Source organism: Patella vulgata, chromosome 3, assembly GCF_932274485.2.
Source record: "Patella vulgata chromosome 3, xgPatVulg1.2, whole genome shotgun sequence".
Taxonomy (NCBI): domain Eukaryota; kingdom Metazoa; phylum Mollusca; class Gastropoda; family Patellidae; genus Patella; species Patella vulgata.
This window is the reverse complement of record NC_065881.2, coordinates 49,231,657-49,258,259: the sequence shown is the minus strand read 5'-3', so window position 1 is coordinate 49,258,259 and position 26,603 is coordinate 49,231,657. Positions and strand designations below refer to the sequence as shown.

Sequence of the window (26,603 nt, the reverse complement as noted above, 5' to 3'; positions counted from 1 at the left end):
ATTCCAAGATATTAAGAGTGTCTGGACACAGTCTATATATCAGTATCTGGTGTCTCCAAGGCGAGTGTCAATAACAGCAACGCAGCGTCTTAACACATAGGTCAGAATAACGCTGGCCACGTCGACGCCATATTCTGGTCCTGCCATCTGCAGTTGATACGCAATACCGACTCTCATCTGTGAACAAAACAGTTCTCCATTGCCTGTGTCGCCAGTTCTGGTGTTGTTGGGCAAACTGTAGACTTTCACGTCGATGGCGAGGGGTGAGGATCGGTCCACGGTAAGGTCTACGGCAATAGATGTTCTCTCTGGTGGGACGTCGGCGCACTGTATCGGCACTGATGGGTCTTCCGTGTGTTCCTCCTGTCTTACGTGCTGTCTCAGATGCCTTGTGCCGGGGGTTCCGCATGTGCTGTCGCACAGCATGGCGGTCTTGTCGCCTTGTGGTAACCTTTGGTCTACCAGTTCGGGGGCGATCATCCATCATGTTGGTGGCCCGAAAGCGTTGCTGATGCCTGTAGATGGTCCAAACATTGACCTGGAAGTGATTGGCAACGGCTTGGGCAGTGTGGCCAGCGCCGAGTCTTCCAAGCGTCTGGTTCCTCTGAGCTGTCGTGAGTCGTGGCATGCTGCTGACGTTGTAGTGTGAATGATTCAACCAGGTAGGGGGATGCATTTTATGGGGCTGGTCCCGGTGAACAGCACGTGCCGCATTAGTTACATGAAAATTATGGAGAACACATTACCATCTCAGAAGTCCGGTTGCGTTTTTGAGAACATTTTCTTTCTTTCAAATCTGTGTTTGGGAAGGAGCCTTATTGCTCAGGTAAAGTTGGAGACGTGGTCACAAATATACAATAAAAACATTTGGCAAGTTTTACGCAATGCGTCTATTCAGAGTAGCATACCAACCTGACGTTGCTTTTGCTGCTTAGTATATTTTCTAGTATACATGTAGTCTCAAAAGAAAATATGCAAATATACCATCCAATGAATAGCCCGCTTACATTTTAAATATTACAATTACAAATTTGAAATGATTCAGGAATGTCCATGTCGATTGTCATGTCCACGTAAACCTTATAATCGGGATTTTCGCTTCAAAAAGGCCAGGTCAAGTAAATTAAATAAATAGTATATACAACTCTCTTCAAGTTTCCTGTAGATATAGCTAATTAACTCAGGTTTATCTCAAATAATTCTATACAACTATTAGTAACTGGAAAACTAAATTAACATCGTCAATAGTCACATCAACCCAGAATAACGAGCTTAACTTCTTTTAACAAAAAGCGAGCAATATGTATTAAGTTGTACTGCAAAGATAATAACACGTGGGGTCTTATTCGATTTGATTAATTTAGGATAGCTGGTAATTGTTTTTGATTTATTATAGATTGTTGGTTCTTACGATGGTATGACTAAACAATATGTACCAAGAAGTGGTAAAACTATACATTGGCCTGATGATAAAGGTCCACCTCCAGACGTACCAATATGTGGCTTTAGATCAGATATGTGTTCTTCTTCAGGTAACATAAAATTATGTACAATAAAATTAATTGTGTTCATTGCTCTGGGGTTTACTCTTGCCATTAGCTTAGACCACTTCTCATTTATTTGAGAAATCAATAATAGCTATCAATCTCAGTTTAAGGTTGGTGACATCAGCAAAATTGTTGTCAATATATTATATGAAATACGACCAATGAATAACTTGCCATTATACAATGAACTCATTATTTTCGGCGACTACAATAATCGGATATAATCCTGGGATTGACTGCTGTGGCTTACTGGATATCGGACGGGTATATCGAGAATTTTTTATAAAACGGTTATATATTTTTTAACAAATGCTAAAATGATGATAATCACTTTTATAACGTAAGAGAATTTGTGATGGTATAGATATTTCAGATTGATGAAATAATTATCCCGCAAAATTTATCGGGACAATACGCCCTTTCAATCGTTTCAGCATTAGTGCAGCATAACAACTGGGGAATTGTTCAAATTTGAATACAAGTGTAAAAATTGGCACAGATACTCCCTGGAGACTACTGTTTGTAAAAACCCATTAGCCACTCAAAACTCCAAGGATGGTGGCCATTTTCAAGATGTTGGCTATTTTCAAGATGGTCATCTTTCAGGCAACGACAAACCGTCCTATTTCTCTGATCCTTAACATATATTTTAAATCGGACAAAAATGGACATTAAATGGTCCACAATCTTCGTACATATTTCAAAATTGTATGTAAAAGCCGGGGGCCATAACCTACGAAGTAGAGATCCTAAAATGGAACTTGTCCAAGAACTAATGTTGGACACAAACATCTATTGTAAGTCGGGACAGGGGGAAGAGGGCGACAACATAGTACGTTCAAGGGAAAATGTGGGCGTATAAAATGCCTCTCAATCGGCCCAATTGGAACATGACAGCCATCTTGGGAAATGAAAGATATCTTGGAAAATGACAGCCATCTTGAAAATTCTATCCAGATTTGAGAGATTCTTACAGTCATCTCCTCAATTGCATAGACTGATCTGCTACGTGGAAAGGGCATAAACATATATACAAGCTCAGTAAATGTTCTTAATGACACCAGTGAAGGACTGGGTAGCTCTGGGGCCTGGGATCAACTGGTTTCCTTGGACTCCCATCCCGGTGAAGAATAGGTGACGTGATGTTTCTATCTTAACAGAGGACAACCAAGACTACGTTTTCAAATATCCAGTTTATCGTTAAATTCTTAAATCTCGCGAGTGTTCAAATCCATATAAATCTCAGCCATCCGATGATCTAGAGGTTGCTTATTGGATTGTCATGTGAATAAATGTCTAGATAATAATTTATTTAAGAAGCCAAAAGAAAGACGTGCAATAGATTGATTTAGCTCTTACATAATGCGTATATAAATGAATATATTTTTTACTTTTTAGGTATTTCAGATTTTACCGTTACAGTTTTATGTGTTGGTTTTGCCGTTATTATTATTACGGCTATAACCATTGTAGGTTTCATTTACAGGTCAGTTATATTTTTTATAAACAAATTTACCTTCAATTAAACGAGCAAGATTTCAAAGTTGTTTTTCCATACTGTAATGGGATTCGGTAATACAGAATCTTAAGTAGGTCATTAAACCTTATTATAGTTTATTTAATTTAATAGAATCGTGATAGATGCATCATAAAAGACTAATGACATAATTTGTTTGGGTTTTTTTATGGGAAATCAATCACTGTTTTTTTTTATTCTAAAAGCACGACGTTTCGATAAGAATCGATATCAAGCACAATTTTTTTAATAATGAATTTTAGGCGATGGAAGAGGAATATGGAGTCTGACATGTGGTGGTGGAGAATAGCAAAGGATGATCTAGACATAGTAGACAAACAGGATTTAAACAGTTCGGCGATATCTTTTATATCTAAGGTAAAGAAGAAAATTGGGAATTAACTGCACTCGAGTCATAATATGTCGGTTAATACTAATATTAAGTTCTAACTCATGTATAGCTTTGAAATTATAAAAACCAGCCCAACACGTCTGCGCATCGAGGAAAGAATAATCAAACTTGGAGCTGAAAGTCGCAGGTCGTCATTTGAAAAGTTTTATATCGATTGCAAACTACATTACAATATTATTAAAGTTGAATCGCTAAAATGATTCAGTTCCGTTCAGTATTTACAGTGTCACCTAAAAGTGTTGAGTCTTTATAAAACCCTATCGATATATATATTCTTGATTAAAATTTGGCGTTCTTTTAATAAAGGACAAAAAACTGAATACTGCTATAAGAGTGTACAATTATTATAGAAGCAAAAGTAATGCCGTTTTATTTATTCGGTTAGTAGTAGATTTTGAAATTTTAAATTTGTGTGTTTTATCGATTTTTTTTACTTCTCCGGAATCTGTTGAATTATGTCCAATTTTAATGTAATAAACTAATTAACCACATCCAATACAGAAAAGATTAATCAGGAATGTAAACAAATGATAGCGGAATTAACATTACTTTATTTCCCCCTAACGCTAAAAGGTGCTGATCTGAAATAAACAGAAACCGGTGTAAACTTCAATTGGCTCTAATAAGTTACCAATGCTATACTTAAATAATTTTAGGACCAGGATGTTTTGTGTATGAATCCTTTTGATTGGGTATGATTTTAAACTATGTATATTGACTTTCCCTTTAATATATATGCGTGCTTAAAGAGTTGATATATATTAATATATTTATATCAGTAAATCTCAATCTGATTAAAATACAAATTTATATTTCGTTTCGTTTTTTAACTATATAAAACGAAACGAAATAGGACCTGTGTTTAAATCACATTGATTAGATCGGAGTTAGAGGGCACAGTCGTGAAATGAAAAAAAACCTATTTCTCTCTCTCTCACTACAAATAAAAACAGAAGACCCCTTAGCAACAATAAATCTAGAATGCACACACCAGACTTGCAAGCATGTAATTGTAAATATCAATATTTCTGCCAGAAAGCAAACCAATTAATATGTTTAATTCACATAAAGTACGTTTTATTTTATATTAGTAAATCAATAGAAATGTAGAACTCAAATTTACAATTTGTATCAGCTTCCAGTAATACGAGCTACTATTCCCCCTTTCCCAACAGCTTTTGGATTGGAAATTACTTTGGGAGGGGGGGTGGTATCCAATTCCTAAAACTCTATATTCCACTTCATTTGCAATTTAAGTACGTCATCAAAAATTTATTCTAACCACACACACGCACTTTCGAAAAGTTTCCGTTCTCCAGAGCATCGTGTTATTGTTACTCTCCGGTATTCCATTCAATAATCCCTTTTATTTTTATTTCTTTGTCTCCTTATCGGCGTTTCCTACTAGCTATGATTTTTATGTGGATTGGGTGGGACGGAGATTAGTTTAGGGGATTCTTGTCGATATTGTGCTCGTCTTCTATACAGTGGGCTAGATATGTTTCTGAAAACCATCTTCAAACAGCTTTTGGTCTGTCGTGTTGGTCCTTTTAATAATATCCGACAGTCACACCACCCCTCTTTAGAGGAATACACATAGCTAACAAACATGTGTCGTGCTTTTATAGTTACTGCGCAAATAAACAACATTTTCATAAAACCAGCTAATCTTATATTATGCCAAGAAAGTAATCTCCGAAATATAAATACAGGTAGATTGAATTTTAAGCAAATTCCCAACTGGTTTTCACTACTAACAAAAATACAGATATGGAGACTTCTAGAAATCTCACGTCACTAGCACTTTTGAGATTTTCTGATTTACAATAATGTTCTAAGCCAAGCTCGGCTATAAATCAAAGACTCCTTATTTGGCCACGTTTACTATGAGATTAAACCATGACAGTTATACAAACTGTACCATATTGTACAAGATACACACAGATTGTAACGTCATATATTATGTGCATGAGTATCTAGGTTGGAAATTTAAAGTACTACCGTGTACCTTAAAGGCCAATGTCAACTTTGCGGACGTCGATATCGACCAAGGGGTCTATATGATTACTTAGAATACATAGGTGGGTCAACGTAAATGGGTATAAAATTTATCTCATAACTCTTGGTTTCCCAGATGTCGACCAATTGGATACTGTGTGCCATGGGTCCAACAGAATAGACCTTATCATACCCGACATAAATCCACTCATGCATACTGTTTGGTAAATATGACAATGCGTACAACACTCGACAGATGCTAAAAGGGGCTCCTACTTTCTGGCCCGTAGGGGAAAAGGCTTTGCTCACCTTCGATTATTAACAACTAATTAGGACTAAGTATCTCTTAATTAGGATCCAAGGAAAACATGGATAATTTGAAGAAGGCCCTGCACAAGCATAAAAACGTTAAAAGAGTAGCGTCTATCGCGTTCGGAAGGGGGATAACTTCGGAATAGAAAGTCGCGGAACGCTGAATATCGATGATTTTGTCCTCCCGCCAATGTTTCTTCTCACACAATTTGAACAATATCAGTTATAAACTGTAGCTTCTGGAGGGTAGCGGAACGCTGAATAATGAACGGGTTTGTCCTCTCAAACCTCCAATGATTCAAACAAAATTGGAAACAAATCCTTAAAACTGTAGCCTCTTTCGAGTTCAGATGGTTTTCGGAAAAGGGAGTTTAACTTTGGGATGGGAGGTAGTGGAACGCTGAATATCGATACGACTCGTCCGTTCATGAACCAATACTTCACATGCGTGTAGCCTTTATCGTAGAACGGTTTACATCGATAGAAATGCTATTGGTATTAACCACTGGAGGAAGGTCACGTAACGCTCAATGACCACAGTGCTTCGGACCAGAATTGGGTATTAATCCGTTAAAAAAAGGTAGCCTCTATCGCGATTATGGCAATGGGTGTGAGCCCGGAGCGGAAGTTATTAGCGGAACGTTAAATATCGATAGAGCTCGTGAACCCAATCCTTAAATTTAAAGTTTACAAACTTTTCGGTGTGGGGGTAAGGGTGGGAGACATCGATAGGGATTGTCCATCATGACTCCTTCGCTCACACCAATTTATTTGTAAAAATTGCTCTCACAAGCACATTGTCAATGGAAGGACGTGTGGGCGGACGGACGAGAGAGAGAGAGAAATGGGGTTTAACGTCCACTCGACACAAACTAGGTCATTTCGGGACTAACATATGGTTTAATTTTATTTACATAATTCGCTTGCGCGTAGGGGTCTTTAGCAGTGGGAGGAAACCGGAGGACCCGGAGGAAACCCACGAGGTTGGACAGGCGACCCTACTCCTTGTCACGTACAACCGGGGATTCGAAACCACGCCAGTCGACTCAATGACAGACTTTATGATACAGCGCGTGCACGCTAACCATTCAGCCATCCAAGTCCCCGCGGACGGACGAGCGGACAGGGCTACGATGCAATACGCCCACATGAATTAGGAAATACTATGTCTAAATTAGGAGATAATAAGTCCTAATTAGAAGATAAACTAAGTCCTAATTAGAACTGCTAATTGAAATTAGCAAATGATTTATAATTTATTCGACCCTAACAATAAGTCCTAAATATTCTAGGGCTTACCATATTCTAATAAGGACTTAATTTTATTTCTTTTTATTTGGCCTTAATACACGTCTGCAATAACCGTGCGTTTTTCTAATAAATTATATGTTTTGCAAATGCATGTTTTAAACTTACTGGCTGAAACCATGCGGAATTCGCGGATTTTATGAAAATTGATTGGGGTCTATAAAGTGAAAATCATAATAGAAAAAGTGTTGACAGAGGTAAACATTGTTTTTAAAAGAAATCGGTTTTCGTTGTGAATGCATTATATCAGCTTATAATATAATCACAGTCATTTGCTTTCTTATAATCAAACTGCAATATGCCTAATTATCGATACTTTAATTGCCAAATACCTTTAAATGTAACAGGGACCGTACACAGATTTTTGTCAAAAATTTATATTTTTAGGAAAATTTGTAGTGTAATTTTATGATTTTTATGATGTTTTTATCAAATTTTATGATAATTTTATAATGTTTTGTTGTTTTGTTTTATTATCACATCTCATGACTTTTTATGTTTTTATCATTATTAAATATTATGATTTTTGTTATATATATATATATAACTGCTCTGACAGCAAATACCTTATCATCGGTCCATGAAGTAGTGTTCAGCCAGTGGTATGCCGATAAGAACGTCCCACCAGTAGCACTGGTGATATTAATGGTCGCAGTCATCTTCTCCACTGTTCATACAGGGCTCTCAGGGTAAACGTTTCAGTGACGTCCCCCCCCCTCTCCCCACGCATACTGTAACTGCTTAGTTTAGTGCCTGCGGTCAGTTGATGTTTAATGATTAAAGAAATTTTAAAATAAAATTTTTATACGCCCTCATTGAAATGTGGTCGTAACTAGAGGCCAAAGTTAATATCCGATTGACTTTAAATTTATACACAGGTGACGAAATTTTATGAAAATATAAATGTTTTTATATTGTACGGTCCCTTATGTAAGCAAGATTAATTGACTCAATTATTTTAGTCACCGCAGATGATAACTAACTTTGCCTCTGTATTGTTTTATGGGGGAATATATAGAGGATATTTGTCGTTTTAGAGTGAATAACATATTTTATTTCATCGAGAAGCAAGAAAACTTATATTTTCACGAATGCGTAGCATGAGTGAAAATATAAATGTTTTCTTGCTTAGAGATAAAATAAAATATGTTATTCACGACAAAACGACAAATGTTCTATTTATTTTATGATTTTACAATCATTTTAGGTAAAAACAACATGGACTTCTTTAGCCAGTGGAATAACACTTTTATTTCACTGATAAAACGCGGTATTCCACTACTGATCATAAAATAAATATATAATACTGTATAATTGAGAACCAAACGTTTCAACACGTTTATCACAATTTTAAAATTGGATATAGTTTTTAAAATGTTACTCTCTTTTACCGTTTAGCAGTCCCTCATATTGTGTTTATATATTGTGTTTATATACTATTCAAAAAAAGTAGGGGATATTTGATTTTTAAGTGTTATTAAAGTCACCTAATGAAACTGACGAAGAAACAAATGACAAAATGAAATGAAGTTCACATTCATCGATTTATTCCAAATGATCGTTAGACTACGTAAGGCACAGACTGACCATTATAAGGGTAAAATGATACCCGGGGTCAAACAGCAAAGTTACCACAGCATCACAACCAAGTCAGTAACGGGTAAATCCTCCTCTGTTTGCCAAACAAGCATTGATCCGACGTGGCATACTCCTAATGAGACGTCTAAGGTCATTTTGGTCCAGATTGTCCCATTCCTGTTGCAACGCAGCAGCAAGTTCTTGGACATTGGCAGGACGTTGTTGACGTTGACGTAACCTCTGTCCAAGCATGTCCCAGACATGCTCGATGGGGGAGAGGTCGGGACTCAGTGCTGGCCAAGGTAATGTGGTGATGTTCTGTTGTTGGAGGTAACCTGTAACGATCCTGGCCCTGTGACATCTTGCGTTGTCATCCTGGAAGATGAAACGGCGGCCATGACGTCGTGCGAACGGCACAACATGGACTGCCAAGATGTTGTCCCGGTAGTACTGGCCTGTAACACGCCCTGCAACAACATGTAAAGCCGTTCTTCCAGCAACAGTGATGCCTCCCCACACCATAACAGAACCATCCCCAAATCGATCATGTCTGATGACGTTAACGTCTTGGAAGCGCTCGTTTCGACGACGCCACACCCTCCTACGTCTGTCCAAAAAATCAACAGTGAACCTTGACTCATCTGAAAACATCACATTGCTTCAGCGTCGATTATCCCAGTGTTGACGATCCCTACACCAACGACGTCTTGCCTGAATGTGATGATCTCTCAAACAAGGGATCACGCGAGGACGTCGGGCGCGAAGGTGACCCCTATGCAGTCGATTCCGAATCGTCTGGCCACTCACTCTCACACCAGTGTCTGTTTGAAGACGAGCGCTGATCTGATTTGCTGTGATGACACGATTTCTCAAGGCCAAGGTACGGATAAATCGATCCTGGGCTTGAGTTTTCGCCCTTGGTCGACCTGAGCGTGGTCTGTCCTGTACAGATTGTGTATCACGGTATGTGGACCATAGCCTGCTTATGACAGACTGAGAAACATTCATCGTCCGCGCCACAACCGCCTGTGTTGTGCCGATCTGTAGCATGCCAAGGGCACGTAACCTTTCATTTTGGGTAAGCCGACGCATATCAAAATTTGTTTTCTGGTCACTAAAACAATTAAACTGATGTTTCCACCCTGGAATTCAATGCCACAATGACTGTAACATTCAAAGTCAGAGTCGTGCAAATCTTGGGTTGGACCCCCATGATGATCCCAAGCATCACCTGCATTCCATGCGGTAGCTATTGGTGCGTTTGGGCGTCACATGTAACTGGAAATTTTTCTTCTGTTAGGTTCTATAGTGACTTTTTTCGTAGTCATTTGCATATTTTAGTATTATGCCCCCAAAATCAAATATCCCCTACTTTTTTTGAATAGTATATATGAGGGGACTTCTAAACGGTAACAGAGAGTAACATTTAAAAACTGTGTCCAATATTAAAATTGTGACAATTATCCAGTATTATTAACACATTATTAACAGATTATTGGACCTATGATTCATTGGCAAAGTTAGTATTTTAGTTTTAATTTATTCCTGCTTACATCAATCTCCACCGATTTTCAAACCTGCAGCTTTACTCCAGATAACATTATATAATTTATATCTTCCAGCGCTTATGGCTTTAACATTCATATCAATTCTATAACTGCCCCTACGCGTTTCCCCTAATTTAGTTTTAGATAATTAAATATAAACAGTAAATGACGTAATGGTAATACTTTTTTACAATTGAATGATCTGTCAATAACATTCTATGACGCGGCCAGTTCATTTTGATTTTAATAAATACAATGACATTCAATGACATTAACAGTCCATTTTGATCTTAATAAACTAGAAGATTATATAAGAATATTGGTCGATAGTTAATTTATATGATATTCTAATTTCTATTGTATAAATTTACTTTCAGCTTACTTCTTTGAAGAGTGACGCAGGAGTTAATATGGATAGATTTATAGATGTGGCGATGTTTAGGGTTTGTCTACATTTGATCGTATTATATTTGGCTGATAAATGATAGAATAATCATATCTATTCTTGAACATAAACCATGTTTAGTAAACTGTATAGCCTCGAATAACTAATGTAGTAGTCTACTTTACTGCACAACAGATATTCAGAAATGTAAAGATTTTATTCTTGAAAATAATCTAATAGCATAACAACTGGCTAGAACAGTGGTTCCCAACATTTGGGGACTCATTGGGGCAATATATATATATATATATGTCGTATAGAACCTCCAAATCTGCAGTTACTCTGTTCAACCAGAGTTTCCATATTATTAGAGACTTATGGCGCGAACAACCCATTGTCACGTAACTCTTTCATAACTCCTAGCATGGATCATCTCAGTCTGTAAAACTAAGATATAAAACTAGTATGAATGAAACAATGTCATACATTCAAATTCTGTTCAGAAACGTGGTACTTAACCCATGACAAGATGATCGCCATTCCTATGTATGTGACTGGGCTATTCCTTGTAAGAATACCAACAAATTCATACTGGATTTTAAATTACCTGTGTTCCCCCCCCCCCCGTTTCCCTTAAGAAATCGTAAGGGGCCCGAGTGCCACAGGCTTAGAAACAACGGTGAATACATTTTAAATCATCAAATCCAACCTCAATAAAGCCCCACCAATACAACATACTTTTGATGGCGATATGTAGAAACTTAAATAATCAAGTTGAAGAAATCTCCCCGTCCTCAGTCTGTGATGACACAGACTTCAATCAGTCAGTCCGTAAGTGGAAAAGATAACAAACTTTAATTATTATGAAAAATTGTATGATTCTAAAAATCTTATAAGACTATCATTAAATATTTGTTCATATAAATACTCTCTGATCTGTATACACAGTTGTCACCTAGAAACTGTTGTAGGTCACAGCCTTAAATTCACCAGTTTATTAAACAGTATTTTATAATACCGTGGGTTTTTGTATCTGTAGGGTATCATGGTCCAACTTAAAAAGTTAGATTTGAAAGATGTCCCTCTAACAAAGAGACTTTTAGCAGAATTTAAAGAGGTAATTGTCGCAATCTGGTATGATCACTGACATAATCATCTACAAAATCTGTGTCGCATCCACCCTCTCCTCTTCCACCAACTAACACCCACTCACTTGCAGTCAGTTTCTATGAAACCAGTAAATATGAAGTTTTTTGTTAGTCGCAGTATAGCCAACCAAACTGTAGCTTAATTGTGAAATTGAATGTTGTATTATTCGGGTCCATTATGCGTCACAAATCACCACTGACAGTCCAATTTTTCTTAATTGTTTCGGAGCATGCCCCCACCCCCCGAGCACACACCCCTAACTCCCCTCATCAACCTTCCGTTCACGGAATATTCTGTCATAGGTTTCTAGTATCATTGGCCAATCATAAACTCAGCATGACGTTAATGGAAAGGACTTTATTTGTGAAGTCAGTCGACACGATTGTATAAGAGAATAAATTTCGATGTTCATACTTGGATTTGATTTTACGCGTATTAAGATTTAGTAGAATGAAATAGGGCTTAAAATCTTAACAACATAATACCTCGGTTATTTGGAGACTAATATATGACAATCTGATTAAATATATGGTTATCTTTTCTATGGTGTACAACCCAAGAGAGAAGAATTTGCGCTTACAACAGGATTTAATCGGAACAAATTTTCCGATCTCTACCCACTGAATAATTATATCTCATCAGGACCCATGTTATTTTTTCTCTTATCTGATATATTGTCTATTTCCAGATCCGGGATGTCAATCAGACCAACATTGCTAAAGTCTTTGGTGCATGTTTGGACCCTGGCTTTAAATGTATTGTTATAGAACATTGTTCTAAGGGAACTCTACAGGTCATATATAAACTCATTATATTGCTACCGTTCTGTCTGTGTTCTGTTGTGCAGTTATCCTGGTGTTGTCTATTAAAGATGCGTTATGTAAGATTTAGATAAAGAGTCGACCGTTCATGTTGTAATAGTTCAACAATAGATAAAGAAAATGATTATATCGAAAAATTCATTAAAATTACTTTATTCGGAGCGAGGTTTTGGCAAGGTGTGCAAAGGCTGTTAATTGTCATAATAACGGTACTTGATTTAAAGACTTGGCCTCGATTCGCCATTTTTAAATTAAGTCATTAATTGACAACCGTGTTTCAATCCGTTTAAATCTCCGCCATCCGATGTTTTAGAAAGTTGATTATAGGCTTTTCAAGTGAATAAATGAGTAAATGTTTATATAACAAATTGATACACAAGTAAAAACCTGTAATAGGAAAGGGGTTAGATAGAGTGTACCCATATTCGGCGGTACATATATTCTTTAAAATGTAACCATTAAAACCGAAATTTTATCTCATTATATTTTACTTTGTTTCCTGGTGTTTAGCAGATATCCTGCATTCTACATTCATTTTAATAGATTGGAATTTTTCTAAAAATGAAGCCATTAAAAAAAATTATTTTCAATTATAACGATATTAAGTCTACGGGAAGTTAAATGTCCCAGAATAGAAGCTGGTTAAAAATTGACTACGCGTTGCTTATTATTAAACATTGAAACGATTTTGCTATCAGTACATGTATAGAATACATGTAGAAGTCTGTTAATTAGAAACCTAATTTAAAAAAATAGCGATCTTAAGGATTTTTAATTTTAAAAATATCGTAATATTTTATACTACATGGGCTTGACATCCTGTGTGAAGAATCTTGTTGCGCTACTGGATTCCTCGTTAACCATGGAGAAACACGTTGAACAACTTTGCCGTACGTGATATTACCATCTCCGATGTATTGGCAATATTCGACACCTCTTGACAGTTGAGGTCCGTAAGCTGCTCCTCGAGGCTCGATTAGTGCAACAGTGCTTTGATTGGAATTCCCCAAAACCTGTGTGGAAAACTCAAAACACCGCCGCCAGAATAATAACAAGAACACAAAAGTACTCTCACATAACACCCATATCTTAAAATCACTACATTGGTTACCCATAGAAGCCCGGATAACTTTCAAGATTCTAACATTGGTTTATATGTCAACACGATCTTTCCCCATCTTACTTCACGGATCTCATTCAATCATATCAACTAAATCGACCACTTCGCACACAAAATAAGCCCTCATTGGTTGTGCCGCAAGCTAAACTGAAATCCTATGGGTATAAAACCATCAGTGTCTGTGGACCGGTTTGTGGAATATCTTACCATTGGAGATACAGAGTTCTCAAACATTAGCTGTGTTCAAATCCAAACTCAAAACTCATTTGTTTGTTACTTCGCGCATGCAATATGGATGAAGTGAGCGCAATCGTAAATGGACATTATTATTATAATTATCAGTGTTTGGTATATTTAAGTATTTAGATTTAGATATGTTGATTGTGACGTGTTTCTCTCTACATTAAATATATGAGGGCTATAAATGTTGAAATATGATTGGTTGTGTGAAATAAATCTAACATTTTCGAAAATGTTCATATAACACCGGATCAACCGAATGAAAAGTCGACAGCTCGACTGCAAGTCAAAATGATAGATCACTGATATCGCGGTGTGTTAATATCCTAATTTCTACTTTTGGCATGGTATGCGTGTTGGCGCCTTCTTACTGAAATGAATAAAAATACGAAAATAATATGACTTATTCGAAAGTCTACAAAACGCTATCCAACACGAGGGGCGCTATTATCGCGGTGTGTTTATTACTTAATTTCCTATTTATGAGTCGGGGGGTTGGATGGCTGAATGGTCAGTCGACTGGCGTGGTTTCGAATCCCCGGTTGTACGTGACAAGGAGTAGGGTCACCTGTCCAACCTCGTGGGTTGTCTCCGGGTCCTCCGCTTTCTCCCACTGCTAAAGACCCCTATGCGCAAGCGACTTATTAAAATAAAATTAAACCATATGATAGTCCCGAAATGACCTAGTTTGTGTCGAGTGGACGTTAAACCCCATTTCTCTCTCTCCCCTATTTACGGGTCGATTTTTTTTTTTTTTTTTTGGTGTGTGTGCAATCTCCTCACATTTTGTCAGAACTTCTACTTTTCGACTTCTCGAATGGTAATTATAGGCTTCCATAATTACTGAGTAATTACTGAGTAACCTGAGATGTAGAACTCGATAATGGATAATCACTGCTAAAGGCAAAAATTTGACGACCCCAACAATACGCGCATTCGAAATACTATTCCCGGAAGCTCGTGAAGGTATGATACCACTTTAGGATATTAATAATTACTTTACGAATAAGGAAAATCTTGTTATGGTAAAAATTGTACCTTAAGGTGATTAATGGAAGATGCGCTACGTAAGATTTAGATAAAAGGTTAGTGGGTCTTCCTATAATTAATAGCTCATAAATAGATAATGAATATTGAATATATCGAAAATATTAGTCCAATTACTCGTTTCTGGGCGAAGTTACATTCCTATCAAGTGCCATTGTTACCACAATAAACAAAGTCTTGGTTATCATTTTTAAATCCAAAATCGCGACCATCCAGAGAATTGATAATGGGCTTGGCATGTGAATAAATCTCTAATTAATTATTTATATAAGATTTGAGATCAACAAAAAGACTCGCAAGTTTAAGATAGCTAATTGAATACGACCCCTGGGTCCTAGATAGTGTTGGTCATATTTGTTTTTAAATAGATTTTCGGACTGTATTTATGAGACACTATTCCAGACTAAAAGACAAATATTTTCATTCATACGCCTTAAATTTATTCAAATCGGCCTGTCCTAACGTAAGTAGTGGTCATCTAAAGTCCTCCTTACATCATCTTTTTCTGTCTTAGTACCACATCCATATACTAAACTCGTTTGTATTAATTTACATCGAGGTACAGTCTTATTACTTAAATGTGTCAATCATACACCCGCCCTTAGATCGGGTGTTATCAGTGTGTATGCCTTTGGTGTTTTATTTTGCGGCTAAGCCGATACTTAATTCGAGAACAATTATGTTAAAAACTGTAAAATTTTCTTTATATTTTAAAGCAGAAAGCTATAGATTATTACGCATTGCATATTTTGTAATAATAAAATAAAACCAAGTACGAACAATCCAAACCATTAGACAAAATTCGAAGTCCTAAAAAAACGGTATAGGCAAAATAGTGTAATAAGGCAAAATAGTGTAATCAGCATATGGACTGTTCACCGTGTACAAAATACACGACAAACAGTGGTAACAGGTGTCCGGAAGAGTAAGCTTACCCTGCCTGGCGCCACACCCGCCATAGCTGCATCCAAACTATTAGGCGAAATCTCGGTAAAATAGCGTGATTGGCAAATGAACTATCGGTATGCAAATGCACGTGATGAACAGTGTTAACGATGTAGTAGACAGACATTATCAGGGAGATAGTATACACGTCAATTAAATATATCTAGAATAATAGCCGAGAGAGACATGTTATATTTACAAATCAAGTCAATATGACGGCCATAAAACTTTTTAAAGGTTTTAATAAGTTTAGTTCGCAAGTATCCCTGTAGTTGAAGCTTAGATGACAAATGCCTCGATCTACTTAAAAACAGAATAAAATGAACAAGCTCTCGCGTAACGAATTAGTTGAGACACAAACACTCCATAAGCTGGTGATATTGGAATGTTACTACTAATAAATGGAAAGTTAACAATCGGAAAGTCAAAGTCATCACGTTTATGGCAATTGTCAAAATCGAGACGCAAATCAAATGTAGTTTTTATTAAACATGCATTATGCAAGAGCTAAATCTGATTATTGCAAGTCTTAATTTAGGCTTCAGATGTTATAGAAATTATAAATTAGATCTTTATTTAAACAACAAGACCAAAATCTACTCTGTAGACCCACAGCTCGGATTTAAATAGGATTTCACTAATTGATTAAATCAGATAAGGGGTAACCTGATGAAAATACGTCAGTTAGATCGAGGCTAAATGATAGAGTGTATTTAGCGAGGCCGCTGTAAAGCGTTTCCGTATGCCATTGAAAACTTTACTTGATAATCGAGATATGTAGGTGGAGTTAACGCCTGTCAATCAAACGTTCGGCGAAGGTGAAGACACATTTCGCTACCATTTCTAGGCAAATATTACAACGATGATAACTATGTTCAGAATAAAGTAATTTGACTGAATTTTTCAATATATTCTTCTTTCATCATCTACTTTTGAACTGTTATAGCAAGAATGGCCAACTCTCTATAAATATCTCCCATAATGTATCTTTAAATGATAAAGAATAATTTACAAAATACAAAATAAATCACCAAACAACCAGTGTAATGATATATAATTGCCTATAGTCCAACTAAATAGGATATAGTCCTGTTTAATAATTTTATTTTCATATGGTTGCTTCTTGGCGAAAATGAAACATACACCCTTTAAGGTCACAGCCCGGTGTGATAGTTTGAGTTGACTCCTGGTGTGTGTTTTCCCCTGGGCACTTGCGCATGTCCGAAACTGAGGTTTGCCTTAACAACGAAACTATATCTACTTCCTGCGGTGTGAGTTGGTTCCTGATCACTGGTCAGTACAGGAAAAAGTATATCATGTACATGATTAGAGTTTTGTCATTAATAAAAATACTTGTTATCGTGATTAGCTGTTCTTTTAGTGATCAGTTGTTACACGATCAACGGATCTAAGTTGATTGGCTTGAAATTGATACTTCTATCGTTCGTGATTTGTTGCCGTTGTTTTTTTTTAGTGATTAGTCGTTCTACACACGTACGATCAGTGGAAAACATACAATTGATGATTGGCTTGAAATTATCAATTAATTCACCTCCAAAGGAAGATTAAGGCCTTTGATATTTCGTGGCTTCATTTATCACAAATATAAAAGTATGGAATTTCGTATTCTCTCATTTTCTATTGACTATCGCATTCGTAAAAGACAAGTAGTAGTAATAATAGTAATTGATCGATCATCACAATGGCAGATATTAATACAAGCAAAAGAGAGATTCGACTTCAGCACTTTCGTGAAAAGATAGCAAGAATAGAATTGTACTTAGCAACACAAAGCCACAAACCTGGAACTACAAAGCTTGAACAAAAAAACGTGAGAAATCATTCAAAAACACATGTGATTCAAGGTAGGTCGACTGCACATTTGGCTATTTATACTATTTACAATTAGCTATTTACAATTAGTATGCCTTCTGACCAAAGTATGTAACAATGACATGTTCTGTTGCTGATGGTTTAGTCAATGGGTTTTAATTCAGTTTGTTAACATTATTCTGCAGGTAATATGTTTTGCTTTACATGAACACTAAATATTTGAAAAACTAAATATGCAAGAGCAGAAAAATTTAATTTCAATGAAAAATCTATTCAAACCTATTGACCTATTTGTCAGAGACCTACATGATAACTACAATTACCAAAGATATTGGTTACACTGATCTATGTCTTTAAAAGTCACGCGATAGATTTTCACAGCTCTTTTGTTGCCCCTCAGCGCTCAGTCTCAGTTCTTTTTTGACATGTCCTCTAGCAATAAATCACTGTATGTTTTAATACGATGCTGCATCCGAACATCATCGGGCTTTATATATGAATAATATGACACATGTTATATCTGTGTGTTATCTTTTTTTTAAATTTTTCAGATGGTCGTGTTTACTATGTGGGTGGGAAATGTAAACAGGAAGTCGTCACTGACATTTCGCCTGGTTACGCAGTAAGTTAATATGAAAATATTTTGTTAACATGTCAACAAATTTTTTGTTTATGGCTAGAAGTCAGACATCACCCTATGTTTATAGTAATAAATTATGGTTGGTTAGAATTTAAAAAAATCCTAACTCTTGTATTGCAAGAAATCCGACATCCCTTTATCTATATTCACATCAATAAATTAAAATTCCTAATAAACCATATCTCTTGTATGACATCACTTTAAAGTTTATGTATATTCATTAAAAAATTTAAAATTTACCTTTTTTCCAGGTATTAAACCAATGAGTTTTTGGAAAGGTAACCAAAATAAAGAATTTTATGTGCCATTTAATGTAAAGAAATGTGGGTTTTCTGAAATGCTGTATAAAGAAGATTGTCCAGGATATTGGAGTGGGCGGGGTAAATATGGGGGATTATATGGGCTTTGTTAATAAAATGGGTTTCACTGGTTACTGCAGCTACCACTGTCGAAGACTGCTGGAGTCAGAATGGTATGACAAGTGGGAGTGGATATCAATGTTAATAGATGAATGTATATAATGTAAATAGTTTGTATTTTTATTTTTGGTCAATATCTTTTTTTTTCTTACATATCATTTTTTATTGTATTTGTTCTTTGCTTGTAAAAATTTGTTTATTGTGCTGATATATTACATGGTTCATTGAGGGCCTGACAAGGACAGCTGTCTAATCGTTCGGATGGGACGAAAAACCGAGGTCCCGTGTACACATTGGCGTGCACGTAAAAGATCCCTTGGCAGTTGGAATTCGATATAAGAGTAGGCCGTAGCGCCACTGTCCGGGCAAAATTTCCCTCATAGCACACTGTATGGCGTATGCCCGTCTTCATTAGCCCAGGTTAGGAGCAGAACAGTAGGACGTTAAGCCCCATTTCATTTCACTTAATTTCCAGTGGTGTAATATCTTTTTTGTTAAAAATGCATAAATCACCTTTTTGTTAAAATGTATCAATCACTTTTTTGTTGAAAATTCATAAATCACTTTTTGGTGTTTTAACTATGTTTTAATAATCAACTATTTTGCAGATTGAATATTGGCTTTTCAGATTGGGATTTCTCTGTATAGTTTTTATTTCAATTTTTTACTTCGTATTAAAATGTTTACAACTTCACAATAGCATGTGTTTTATTACTTAATACAATTTAAATCATTTCATGCAAACCATAGCTAAACACCGATTTCTTTAACAAATATAGATTTATTACACCATCCCATACATTCAAACATGCATGTAAACAGCCCAAATACAAGAGAGAATGTTCGCATTGTGGACGGGTATATATACTAAATATATAATAATAAAGATCGTCAATTTGCATCAATAGTCTAGAAATTGATTTGACCTAGGGTGGCCCACCATAAATAAATATCTCCAAATATCTCGACAATTACGCCACAATATTTATATATATGCCAAGCCTCAAATCAGTTTCACACAATTATAGTCACTAAATAAACGATCATGTTGTACTTAATAAGCTATGACCATTAATCATCTATAAATAATAGACTGAAAACTGGTTCCAAGTGTCGTCCATAACATCCAGACACTTTTGAGTAAAAGATAGGTTACGTGCCCTTGTTTTGAAATTAGTCTCGCTTAACCAGTCTATCGACCATTCTACGTCTGATTGACAGGTCGGGATAATCAAGACTACTTTTTTACGAAACATAACAGAAAGCTAGAACAAGAAATTGAATTTAGAAATAAGCACGTTAGCTAGCTCAACAATTGTTTTAAGAAGCTTGTAAAAGTAAAATGAAACTACTGCTAGTATCATGTTCCTGTCTAAACCGAGTGATTCAGAGATATTATTTGTACTTAACCAAAAGATGCCGCTCTTAACGGTACAGTTAATGATAAAGCGATTTAAAAAATAAAACGAACGTAATTTCTAAATCTGCTGTAATAACCAAGAAGCTTAATTTTACCGCTATTCAAAATCGTCAACAATAATTTTTTTTACGGCTGTAATAGTTGATAGATTTGTAGAGAATTGCAAGTGCCATGGCTATTTATAGTATCATACTGTCAGAAAGTTGGTCTCGACACAGCGAATATGCACGCTTCAGTGGTAGTCTCGAACTATCGGCGGTGGACTGTATTTCTGTAGAGTGCACGGGTCACCCTACCGTAAGGAAATCTTAGGGGAAATCCTATCACGAGGAGTCAATGCACACCGCGACTGTAACGGTGTGAGGTGACTCCTACAACTGCGCATGCGCCAAACGGTAATCACACACCAGGAACCATCTGAAACTGCCACACCGGTAAATATGGTTGTTACTGTTTATTACAAATTTAACGTCATATACGGTATACATGAGATTATAGATACGTTGATTTAATTATGTTACTTACATGGAGGAGATAGGGAGGTCACCTTCTCCCTTCATCATAATAACTGCCATTAGATATCAAGGTTTAAGGCTCATTCTCAATAATAATAAACAGACTTCACTTTACCTGAGTGACAAGATTTAACTACACAAGTCATTTCTGATTAATCAGCGGCTGATAGTCGTCCGGCATTCGCCGAACTAATTCCTCTAGGAAATGTATCTGATCGGACAATGTTCTCTCACCGTTCCTATTTGTCTCTATTAACCTGCAATATGAAAATACCGCTTTACTCCACCTCTGTTCTAAGGCTATTTTGGAATCCTTGCCGTCTATTCGCCAAAAGGAATCATTTCTCTCAACATATGACACAAATTTATTATAATACAACACTTTTTTCAAGTAGAATTTTGCGATTTAGCCACAAACCGAGACCCCCGGTCTGCACAAACGCGGGCCAATTCAAGCGTATTTTGTTTACGTTTTTAAATCACGATGAACATTAATAGACGGCAGAGATTCCAATATGTCCTTAGAACAGAGGTGGCGGTAAAGCATATTGGTCACCCCTTTTCCATACAATATTGCCAACGAAAATGTTTTCCATCCGTTTTGATTATGTAAACATTTACTCTATACAAATAAATACAATCGAACAACATCTGTAAGAAATTAAGAAATGTTATTCAACTGATCTGGGGCAAAAAGGATTTCAACCAACCACATCGGCCTCTAGTCAATGTACAAAGAACCCCCCCCCCCCCCAAAAAAAGTAGTTAGATCTTTATCATCGAAACGAAGAAAAGGAATAGACTGAATCGAGGCCAACCGCACCTGAGCTGGTACTTGGATTAATCACGCACTATATAAGCTAATAACAATTTTTTGTTTCAAACTTTATGGGCTTGTTCGAAATTGAGATTGTTGACTTACACCACAAACAACACATTATGGTTATGTTTTTAAAGGAAATTAATTTGATATAGTTCTGGGGGACGCTGAAAGTCTCTATTACTGTTAGATGCATGAAAGTAAATGAAATCAGAGTTTTACACAAAGTTTACTTGTTCATCTTGCATGACATTCGGTGGTATTGTGTTTCGGCGGGTTTTGTTTGTATTGTATTATCTTTGTTCCATTGTTGTTTTAATGGCATTATTCTGTTTTCTCGGTGCCGTAAAAACTTTGATAGTAAAATCAAAGGCTACATGTATTCGTGATTAGTCCTTTTGAAATACAACTTTTTTCATTATACCCTTTTATTCTAGGATATACTAGGAAGTTCAGAGTTAACATTAGACGCCCACTTCAAGTTCTCTCTCGCTATTGACATTGCACAGGTTAGTTAATATGATCTTTTATATAAATGTAGACCTTAATGTCATGCATGTTTAAAATAATAATAACATTAAGCACGCACGAATTCCAAACCACGCTTCCGTTATTCGCTTATATAATTAAAATTAGATGTTTTTTTTGTTTTTTGGGTTTTTTTTAAATCGGTCTGGGACGTCAACAACAGTGTAACTTTGATTATTGATTATACTTCCAATCATACTTCTTGTGACACAGCTGGATACAGACCGTTGCGGATGGTTCGATCTGAAGTGGAATTTGTTGTAGTGTGTACACATATTATCTTGATCACTCGAGCTCAAAACCAACATAATGAATACTTGTTGCAAGAAAGAAAAGAAATATACTAGTAGGCTATACTAACATAACAAAAACAAACAAAATATATGCAAATTTATGTCTTTAAATATCAAATATTCAATATGACTAATTACATAAACTTTTGGGCTCTATTGCAGTATCGCACCTCTACCAGTTCCCGGGGTCGTAGAGACTTGAAATTTTCAGGGGATGTTCTGGTGGGCTAGCAATGACCTCACACCAAATTTTACCATAGTTTAGCTTCTATAAGAGATAAGTTTATCCGATTTTGACGCCATTTTGTTTAGGCTCGAATGACGTAATATGTGGATTGTGGGTTAGGATAAGGGTTAGGGTAAGGGCTAGGACCTATAGATTTCGTCATAGTCTCAAGATGTAGACAGGACTAGCCCTAACCCTAACCCTGTCTTGTTATTCGAGTCTAAATAGCCAACAAACAAAATGGCGTCAAAATCGGATAAACTTTTCTCGTATAAGCTAAACTACAGTAAAATAAAAAAAAGTTATTGACAGATTCGGCTGAAATTTGGTGTGAGGTCATGGCTAGGCCCCATGAATACCCCCTGAAAATGTCAAGTCTCTATGATCATGGGAACTGGTAGAGGTGCGATACTGAAATAGAGCCGACTTTTGTAAACGAAAATGACTACTATTAAATATACATTATGTAAGATGTAGATAAAGAGCTGGCCGTTCTTGCTATAATTGTTCCAAAATAGATAATGCAAAATCAATATATTGAAAATTGATTTAAATTACTTTATTCTGAGACAAGTTATCACTGTTTGTGGTTTTGACAAGATGTGTTCATTGATAGTTTATATCGTAACCACGGTACTGGTATATTCGAGTCTTAGTCTCGCCTCATCCATTTTTAAATGGCTGAGCCGTTCTAATCTTCTGTCTGATTCATCGTAAATTTTAAACGGATTTCTTCGATTATGAACAAACTACTTAACGTTGGTTATTATAAACTTACCTGTGTGTTTGTAATGAACTCCCGTTCGATAAAATCCATTGCACAACTAATTATCACAACGATGAAAACAAGTTCTCTCTTGAAAAATTGAAATATCACAAACTTTTCCCAGAGAAAAATACCAATATGGAAGATGGTTACGTCACTCTGCGGAAGATATCATTTCGTATTAGGGGTGACAGCATAGGAAATTCAAGTACAATTACGACAAGAATCCATGACCACTCGGACCAAAGATCACTCGGTTCAAGACCAGTCGGACCAAGTGATAGACCACTCAGCCCAAACAAATCGACTACTCGGACCATACAAAAAGACTATTCGGACCCAACAGAAAGACGACTCGGACCAATAATAAAATGTTGTTTTAATAAATTGATAATTGCGTTTGTTTTAATATAATTACTCGAACCAATAATAAAGTGTTATTTTAATAAATTGATAATTGTGTTTATTTTAATATGACTACTCGAACCAATAATAAAGTGTTATTTGAATAAATTGATAATTGTGTGTGTTTTAATATGACTACTCCAACTAATAATAACGTGTTGTTTGAATAAATTGATAATTGTATTCCAAATCGCAAAATATCGAGAACCACACTTGTAGTCACGTTTAAAAAGGGGCATATAAACGTCCGGTCTTCGTATTATTATGTGCTGTTTATATTAACGCATCAAGGGCGGATAACTTGAAAACGTGTCTCCCCCCCCCCCCCATATATAGTAACCCAGGGGTTAGTGGGGTAGAACGGAATGAAACCACTGGGGATACCGCGAATGTGGAAAAAGTAAAATTAGGCTATCAGACAAGAACAATATTCCCGTATATGTAGAAACTGTCAAAAGTCTGGACATACCGAGTCTCATTGCAAGAGTAAAGAAAAATTAGATTGATATTTTTTTTGGCACCATTATTAATTAATTTTAAAACTAATCGTTGATTTATTTACGTACACAAAATTGAACCAAACAACTCTAAATATAAGAATTCCGTATAAGAATTATTTGCTTCTTTGTATTGTGATTTAATAATAAATAAATAGCATATTGTCTAGCCTTATAATATAATTTAATTGGTCCGACTGGTCTTGTTTTGGTCCGACTGGTCTTAGTCCGAGTAGTCTTTGGTCCGAGTGGTCTGGATACCTACGACAATTGGCATTGAGTTTGAGCGTTCGCACACATAACTACCCGCATTCCTGTATTTAGTTACCGTCTTTTACATTCTAGTAAAATCTCTGCAAATTTTATAGCTTTACTTTTTGAAATATTTTGTTCTAATTATTTGATTAGCGACTCGGATGGGATTATTTACTTTTGAACACTCATGCCGCACAAACACAACTATACATTCGTTTTACGGGCTTTATCACACTTCGGTCAAAACTGTCGAATCGAGAATTAATGTTCCGCTTCTTACGGGGTCATACGGGCTTAGTAGCATTATATACCCACCCGGGCACCCAATACGGCAATAGACACGCTGAGGGCTGCCGCAACACGCTTAAAGATGTTACTGAAGCGGTTATTATTCGATCGAAAGAATGCGTATAAAATTAAAAATACACTCAGAGAATTCGGAGGTAAGCTTCATGATCCTTGTTAAATTATTTATAACATAAAGAAGATAGGATATTTATAGTTTATTCATGACTTTATTTTTACGAGTATCCGTGCAATCAGTGATATTTTAATTGTGAAGAAAATTTGATAGACTGGCGATCAATGGTTTCCATATAAATCTCCTATGTAATTGCCTTCAATTGATATTTTTCGTCGCCCAAACCCATATACGATCAAAATGATCGCGCTGTCAAACTATCTTTCAATGTTAACCAACCCCCGCAACAGGTATATTGGATTCGACCAATACGTCACGAAGACATTGTTGACATCGACTCTGTCGAAATTACAAGTAAATTTTCAAATTTTTCAAGAGAGAAATTGTTCTCATCGTTGTGATAATTAGTTGTGCAATGGATTTTATCGAACGGGAGTTCATTACAAACACACAGGTGAGTTTATAATAACCAAAGTTAAGTAGTTTGTTCATAATCGAAGAAATCCGTTTAAAATTTACGATGAATCAGACAGTAGTTTAAGTCACGAGCACCCGATGGTATCGAGCGTTTATTATGGTCTTGTCTTGTCTAATTAACAGTTTATATAACATGTAAAGCGTATGTATCTTTAAAATGTTGAAAAGAATATACTAGCCGGATTACTGACCAATGGATTTTTAAAAGTACCGACTTCCAGTAACATAATCAGTAAATTTGCGATGTAAAACAACAAACATCCAAAAGCTACGACATGTGTCGGACATTGTGGACCTATGCTAATAATGATATCCATTCATAGGCCAAAATGGTAAATAAGTTTGCATCACGGGCTATATTTTATACAATGACCATGGAATCGAACTGGACCAGTTACAGCCCTTGCTTGGCAAACAATTGTGTAGAATGTTTTCCTCGAATGAACCGTGGAATAAACAGTCGAAAAATAAAACGGCAAGGAATGTTGGTATAATTTTAATTTCACTAGACTGTGAAACCCCTCAAAAGCCCTCAACAAATAGAATTTTTGTCGGTTCGTTTTCAAGTTGAAATCGACTTTGGCATTTACATCTTAAGAGTCGTGAGTTTTTCAGGACTCAGAAATTTTTATTTAAAAAACACTTCAGAGCAACCAATCAAATCGCAGAAGTTTGGAGAAATGTTAAAACTTCAACATATTATACAAATAGTGGTTTTGCATATCTTTGATTTTGTATTATTTTAGGGTATGGCATATATTCATCAAAGTACCATCCATCACCATGGTAAATTATCTAGTGTCGTCTGTTTAATAGATAATAGGTTTTGTGTTAAAATAACGGATGTTGGGTTAAGGTATTTGCATGAAAATCTCAATGAAGACATCTCAACACAAGAATATTTAAATGGTGAGTAATTTTGTGCAATCTAATTAAAACACAGATACTATTTTGTTTCGTTGACCCCTGATGCAACCTCTTACTACAACCGGTCAGATGGAGGTCATCGAAAGTACTGAAAAACGAAACGAAATATGGATCTGTATCTTAAGCAGACTTAATTTTATGGTAGTTTAACGAAAACATTTCTCGGATAGGAAATGTAATATCTCTTCCATTTGAAGTTTTTTGACAGATGTAATTCTTTAACATTAATGTAGTCT

The 26,603-nt window shown here is 36.0% G+C and overlaps 1 long non-coding RNA gene across 1 annotated transcript; it reads left to right on the top strand.

Annotated features, from left to right (window-relative positions):
- The first annotated feature begins 1,424 nt into the window (after positions 1 to 1,424).
- LOC130012170 (uncharacterized) lies at positions 1,425 to 26,318 on the top strand. Its single transcript, XR_008787541.1, has 8 exons — positions 1,425 to 1,532; positions 2,946 to 3,033; positions 3,327 to 3,441; positions 10,596 to 10,661; positions 11,643 to 11,720; positions 12,441 to 12,545; positions 22,010 to 22,081; positions 26,187 to 26,318. It is a non-coding gene; the product is annotated as an uncharacterized LOC130012170 (long non-coding RNA).
- Positions 26,319 to 26,603: the final 285 nt, after the last annotated feature.